This window comes from Myotis davidii, unplaced genomic scaffold (assembly GCF_000327345.1).
Source record: "Myotis davidii unplaced genomic scaffold, ASM32734v1 scaffold299, whole genome shotgun sequence".
Lineage (NCBI taxonomy): Eukaryota > Metazoa > Chordata > Mammalia > Chiroptera > Vespertilionidae > Myotis > Myotis davidii.
This window is the reverse complement of record NW_006293088.1, coordinates 399,382-406,206: the sequence shown is the minus strand read 5'-3', so window position 1 is coordinate 406,206 and position 6,825 is coordinate 399,382. Positions and strand designations below refer to the sequence as shown.

The 6,825-nt window shown below is 49.5% G+C and overlaps 1 protein-coding gene across 1 annotated transcript in view; it reads right to left on the bottom strand.

Annotated features, from left to right (window-relative positions):
- CAPZB (capping actin protein of muscle Z-line beta subunit) overlaps window positions 1-6,825 on the bottom strand; it is a 73,299-nt gene that overhangs the window by 43,382 nt on the left and 23,092 nt on the right. The gene's annotated exons all lie outside the window — the stretch shown is intronic.

Sequence of the window (6,825 nt, the reverse complement as noted above, 5' to 3'; positions counted from 1 at the left end):
CTCACCCACCCTCCCACCTCACCCACCCTCCCTCCTCACCACTCCTCCTCCCATCTCACCCATCCTCCCACCTCACTCCTCTACTTCTGCCTGAACCCTCTCAAACCACCACACTGCCTACTCACTGCTCCTTGAACACTCACTTGCAGATATGTTCTTCCACTACAAATCCTCTCCATTTAGGATAAAATAATGGATTGGCCAATTAAATTTTAGGTGCAGATAAGTGATGAATAACATTTAGTGTGAGTTTGTCTCAAATGTTACATAGAACATAAACCCGGCACTCTACCCCCCTCCTCTTTCAAATCCTACCATCCGTTAGGGCCCAGCCCAAACTCTGATTTCTTTATCAAGATGTCACATTCTTTGGAATTTCTGCAGTAACACTGATGTCAACTGAATCCCAAATGCCAAAGGATGGAAGTTATAATATTGTCATTAGCTATCATTCTACTCCATCCTCATGATTTAACATTCACTACAGAGCAGAGACCGGTCCCCTAGCACCAGCCCAGTGACACGCACACGAGTGCTCCAGTATATCTGCAGACTTCTGAAGAAGTATTAGTCTTGTGATCCGAGGTCTCATTATAAACCCAGACAAAAGGCAGTTTACCTCAGTAATCTAGTCAGTTACTGAATGACCCCCTCCTACACTCATGCCCAACCCTACCCCCGCCTCCTGGCCATGTCAAATGCTTAGAACAGTGGAAGAAATCACATTAAGACTCACGGATCATGAGTTTGCACAGCAATTTAAAAGAAAGGACAAGTCCAAACAAAGCCGAGAGTTCACTCTGGGGTGCGTGTATCATGGGCTCCGCTGCCTCTGAAGCCAAGGAGGGCCTCCAGCGAGGACCTGTGGCTGGTGCCAGTGCCCCAGGGCGAATGGTTTCTGTCCAAACTGCTCATCTGAACTGCTTAACAACCTTTGTAAAGGAGCGTTCAGATAACACCAAAGGTGTCAGACCAATCCAGCTCGTTGGGGGGATTTAAAATTAATTCCAAATGGCATGGAATAATAAACAACGCTGCACTGGCCAGGGCAGCGTCTCTGCCCTCGGGTCTGGTGGTGGCGTTCAGGGCTCCATCCATTTCTCCACAGCCACAGCATCCCAGGGAGCAGGAGCCACCACGCCCCTCCTCACTGATACTCTTCTGGCTCACTGGTGCCCAGGGGGCCACGGAAAAGACCGAGGGAAAGGGAAAGAAAGTGAGCTTGGGTAGAAAGAGAAAAATCTCAGAAGCAAGAAGAGGTTAGGATGCAATTAGCAACGGCCTCAGTGACACCTTAATAATAATGAGGAAAAGATGAGGAGGATGTCATAGCCCACAACAGGCAGTGCATGCCAGGCACTGTGGCGCTATAAACTCTACCTCCATCCCTTCTGCAATCCTCAAAACAGTCCTATATGTAGGCCCGGTTTCCATTCCTATTTTAAAGGAGGGGGAAACAGGACCTTAGAGAAATAACTGGCCCCCAGTCACAGAGCTACTAGCTATGTCTAAGAAAGGACATGTGAGACAGTAAAGCCAGATTTAAAAAAAAATCACATCTTGTTATTGCTCCAAAACGGAATACTTTTCTACTATCTAACCCAACAGCTGATCACATGAAAAGAGATACAAATCAGACGTTTCCGGCCACAAGTGAGGTTTGTGTTTGTGCCTCCATATGGTTCTACTTTGCCTCTTCCCTTCTCCATTAGTTATTAATGTTGAAAAAAATTGTTCAACCAGAAAAAGAAACTTGAGACGAACCCTTAAAAAAGCACACAAGCCAGACCAGTCCAACTCCATGGATAATCTAATCCACGGCGCCCTGTCTTTAAGAAGGGCACCCTTGTAACTCGGTTTTTTAAAAAATGGCCAAATGAACACATTCCATCTTTTGATCTGCCTGCTGGCTAAGAGCCCGCCACCAGAGAGATAAGAATCAAAACCAGACCCTGTTCACTGGGTCGCACACTCAGATGAGTAATGTTAGTGAAGTCATGGCCGGGCAGTCCTGGCCGCACTCCCCCCGTCACAACAGCCCACTCCCTGGAGGCAGCAAAGCATCAGGGTACTGGAGCTCCCTCCCTGTGGCCAGCAGAGGTCTCTGCTTACAATCTGTTCCTTTTATTTTTTTCCAAGGCCCCGAACTTCTGCCTTATTTCATTTTTAAATTAAAAAAAAGAAAATAGTGTTTTCAGCAACACACACACTAGTGTCAGAAACAATCTACAGTGTGGCGTTCTGGAAAACACCAGCCTTGAAATCAAACATGTGTTCAAATCCTTGGCCTGCCACTTCCTGACTGAGTGTAAACTTCCCAAAGCTCAGAACTGGGGGCTACAACACCCGCCTCGAAGAGAAATGAATTCCACTCAATAAATGCTGAGCGCCCACCTCGGGCATGTGTTCAGCGGATTCGACAGCAGACAGGATAGACACATGCAACCCTGCTCTCACAAAGTCCGTCCCAGTCACCAAAGACAGGAAACAAGGAATGCCCCCAAGAGGCATCAGGACTTGTCACCACAGGATAAGAGCCACACCAGCTGATGTTACCGAGCACCTCATTCTGAGGGGAGGCCGGTGCACGATCCCAGCACCTGGTGGGCCAACGGAGCTACCGAGGGGTGGAGTGGGACTGGAATCTAAATTCAGAACTCTGGCCCAGCCCTTCCAAAGCTGGGGTCACCAGGTCAACAAAGCTCCCACCATTCAGTTAGGCTCAGAGGAAAGGGGTGAGAAGCCAATGGGGGAGAACTCCGGGTCTGAGTGGGCCAAGGCCTTTCCTCCAGGTGCCTGGCCAGAGCAGACACCAGGAGCTGGCACCAGGAAGGGGCTGCAGACAGGCACCCTGCGCCCACCACCCAGCACAGAGCCTGGTGAGAAGCAGGCACTTGGACGGGCTGGACTGAAGGCCTCTCAGGCTTCCACCCTCAACAGCTCACACCAGGGGTGCCCTATTTCAGATCTAGTCCTGCCCCATTTTTTAACAGGAGAAAATGTACAATCTTCATTACGGCTGTACATGTCAGGGGTGTCATAATATATGAGACCCAGCCTGTATTCTAATTAAGCTATCAGCCGACTCAGAATGACATTCTTTAAGCGCAGACTGTAGTCTTCATTTGAAGACTGTAAACTGCAAGATGTACCACCAATGAGAACACCACTAATGTGCACGTGAAGTGTAAGGAGCAACTTCCCGATTTCAGAAACATTAAAACGCATGAGCTGCGCACCTCAGATTCGAGACACTGGCACCTGACCTACACCAGCAGGCTGAGCTGGTTCTCACTGCAGGTCTAACATAAAGGAAGCTGGCCGACATCAGGAAATCGTTTTTGACCAACAAATGTTTTCTTCTACTTAGAAATCAATTTTCACATGCCATTAATAACAAAGAGCTTTCTCAAGAAACAATAAGCCCCCCTCTTTCTTTTCTTAGGCAGGTGCCCCAAACCACCCCAGAGATAAATAATACACAAAGGCAAACTTCCTGGGTTTCAGGCATTCAGACTCAAGACTCAAAAGCTCTGCCCTTTGGAAGCTCATAGCCTGGAGTAAGAGGCCAGAGGTTTTCTAAAGGAAGGGGCAGAACAAAAAGGACAAATTGAAAGGAGAAATTAAAATCACTGCATGTGAGTCAACCATGGGCCCACACAAGGCTCTTGTTGTCCACATGTAACCTTATACTTCCTTGAAGGGATGAACCAGGGCTGGGAGCCTAATTGAATTAACCATTCCCTGGCCAGGAGCACAGCTCATCACCTGTGTCTGCAGAGAGAAGTCAGTGTCTCTCTAAGCCACCTGCTACTCTTAATTAAGGACTGTCCCTGAGGGATAGAGCACAATACACAAGCGACTTCAGAAGCTAGAGGCAGCACATTCACCAGATATGCTATCTTGGACTCAGTGCTGAGAATTGCAGAGCCACCGAGCTGGTATTAGAAGCCATCATATCCGGGGCAGGCAATCCTGAGAACAGCAGACAGGGAGGCTCACCGATTGGGCTCAGGGTCCTCACTGCAGTCTAAAGGTCTCATCCCTGCCCTTTCACCCAACAGTCTGGACTCTCCACTCCACGGCCACTTTCTCCACCAGGGACATGGTCCTTCCCCCAATGCCACCTAATGACCCTCAGTGTCCTTCAAGGTCTGCCTCTCATGCTCGTTCCCAAAGCCGCCTGAAAGGAGGCAATTCCCTGTCTGAGCTCTTACAGCTCCATACAGATCCGAGATGGTGTCTTTCCTCAGGGCGGGGGGAGCTTGTGCCTGCGTAGGTGAGGCCTCCTAAGTGTTAGTGGAATCATGTTGAATTGTGGAAAAGCAGGGTCACTCAGGTTGAGGTCTGATCTTTTGAGGTCCACGGCTGTCCAGTGGGAAGCCAGCTCCCCAAATGTTCTCCAGTGTCTCTTCTAGAGATGGGACTGCTGGGGGAGAGGGAGATTCAAGCTCTACACCATAAGATTGTGGACAACCACGCTGCTGGGGCCTATTGGGCTGGGCCTGTCCTCACGCTCCTTGTGGTGCTACCTGAAGCCCAGTGACAGCCTTTCCTTGAGAGCAGGGACAGAGCTGCGACCCTCTTCCGGGACAGCCCCGGCCTGATTTCTGTCTAGGTTGTTGAAGTATTGTTGCATTGGCTGCATTCTTATGTCACCTCAAATCTTTTAGGGAAGAAGGTAAGAATACATGAGAACAGCTCATTTATAACAGTCTTTTGGCTAAGACACTGTAATTTCATGGGTAGGAGGGGATCTCCACCCTGTATCTTAGCACCAGATTCAATGACACCCACACAACCACCAGAGCTGGAGCCTTCAACCACTCAGCAGGGGCCCACCTCTAGTATGTTGCCCTGGCAAGTAACCCAGAGACAAAATATTTAAGCTGAAAGAACCATCAACTGACGAGTGGCAGACAGAAGTACTTGGCAAAGGGGGGTTTTCATGCTTAGGTCAGCGTGAACCTCTCTCCTAAAAACCACCGGTAATGGAAGATCGGCCCATTTCATCCCTGGGAGCTCAGGTGTAGGCCCAGCTTCAGGCTTTACAAAACGTCTGCAAACCACAGTTAAGCCTCCCATACAGCTGGGAGTGGGCTACCACCATGGAAATACAGAGGTAAGTTTCTGATAGGGAAATCTTTGACAAGAAGGGATACAGCAGTTGCTCTTTGCCACTGACCTGGAGAGCCCCTCATGGCTGAGGACAGACCGCTGGATACTCTCCATGTGTCACAGCGTAGGTGACACCCAGGGAAATCACGTGTGTTCAGCTGGCAGTAAAGGGACAGCATGGCGAGACGTAACAAGGAATCATAAAGCTGGGCCAAACATGGGTGATGGCAACTCAGGAAGCATTTTGGATTTTGAAAGCCCACAAAATATGTACCCTGAAGTACAAGAGGGTTTTCTCAGATCCCAAGACGAGGAAGGAAGTTTCTAGAGTCAGCGAGGGTCTGAGGTCACAAGCAACCTCACCACCACTTCTGAGGCTTCCTGGTGATCAGGGACTCCAGCCTAGTAGACCCCCCTCCAGGGGTCCTGGCAGCCACCTGGGGAGGCTAACGATCTTGTGAAGCAGCAGCAGAGGCTCAGAGCCAGGCAGCCACTGAGTCACAAACCAGAGACCTGGCTCTTTCCACCACTTGCACTCTGCAACCCTCAAGACCACAAACCTCTGAACAGCCCAACAGTCCTCCAAAATTCCAGGGATGCTGCTGTTCCTTTCAAGTGGCGCTGTGGGTGCTGTGTGTGTCTGAGTGGGGACAGGGCCAGCGCTGTTCGCCACGTTATGTGGGGTGTACCCCGGACAAGCAGTGGCTTTTTCCTCCTCAGCACAGACATCATCCTGGTTGGCAGGCCACAATGTTTCACACGGAATTCCTTCCACCAAATCGATGTCTCATTAGGTTGTTTTAACTTCACGGAGTCATCCAGCGAAGATGACCATGCACAGACGAAGAAAAATCTGAGGTTCTTCCTACTGGGGAAGCAGTCAGCTCCACTCAGGAGCAGCGATGCGTCTGGTTGTCTGGGTCATTCAGTACCAAAAGCACTTCTGTTTCTCTACTTTGGCTCATTAGGAAGCAAAGCTCCAAGTTGTGGCTCCAGATGCAACCCACCTAAATGTATGAGGGATTAAACAGAGTGCCTCATCCTCAAGGAGCTCAAAGTCTAAAATGAAAGAGAGGGGCGCAAATGAAATACCAATGTGCTAGGTGCTAAGGACGGGCCAGTACTGGACGCAATGTGCAATGGACACAAACAGCAGGGTCGTTGGGAGCAGGGTGAAAGAGGTGATGCAGTTAACAGGTACTAATTGGTAGTTCCAAACCAGGCACAGGGACGTAAGGTAAAGCACAGGGATGAGAGTCAACAATTTTGTAATAACTACCAATGGTGCCAGGTGGGCACCTGAATTATCAAAGGGAACACTTTGGCACCTCTGTGAATGTACATCTGTTATGCTGCACTTAAAACTAATATACAATGGTACTGAATGCAAACTGTAAATTAAAAACATTTCTACTTATCTATATATATAAAAGCTTAAGCGACCAGCCGGTAGCTATGACACGCAATGACCACCAGGGGCCAGACGCTCAACACATAGACATGGAAACATGGAACAGACTGATGAATCTCGGAAGGAGGGAGGGGGGAGAGGGAGAAGAAATTAACCAAAGAACTTATATGCATACTAGAGGGTGGGGTCCCTCGGCCTGGCCTGTGGGGATTGGGCCGAAACCGGCTCTCCGACATCTCCTGAGGGGTCCCAGATTGCGAGAAGGCCAGGCCGAGGGACCACACAAGTGCACCGGG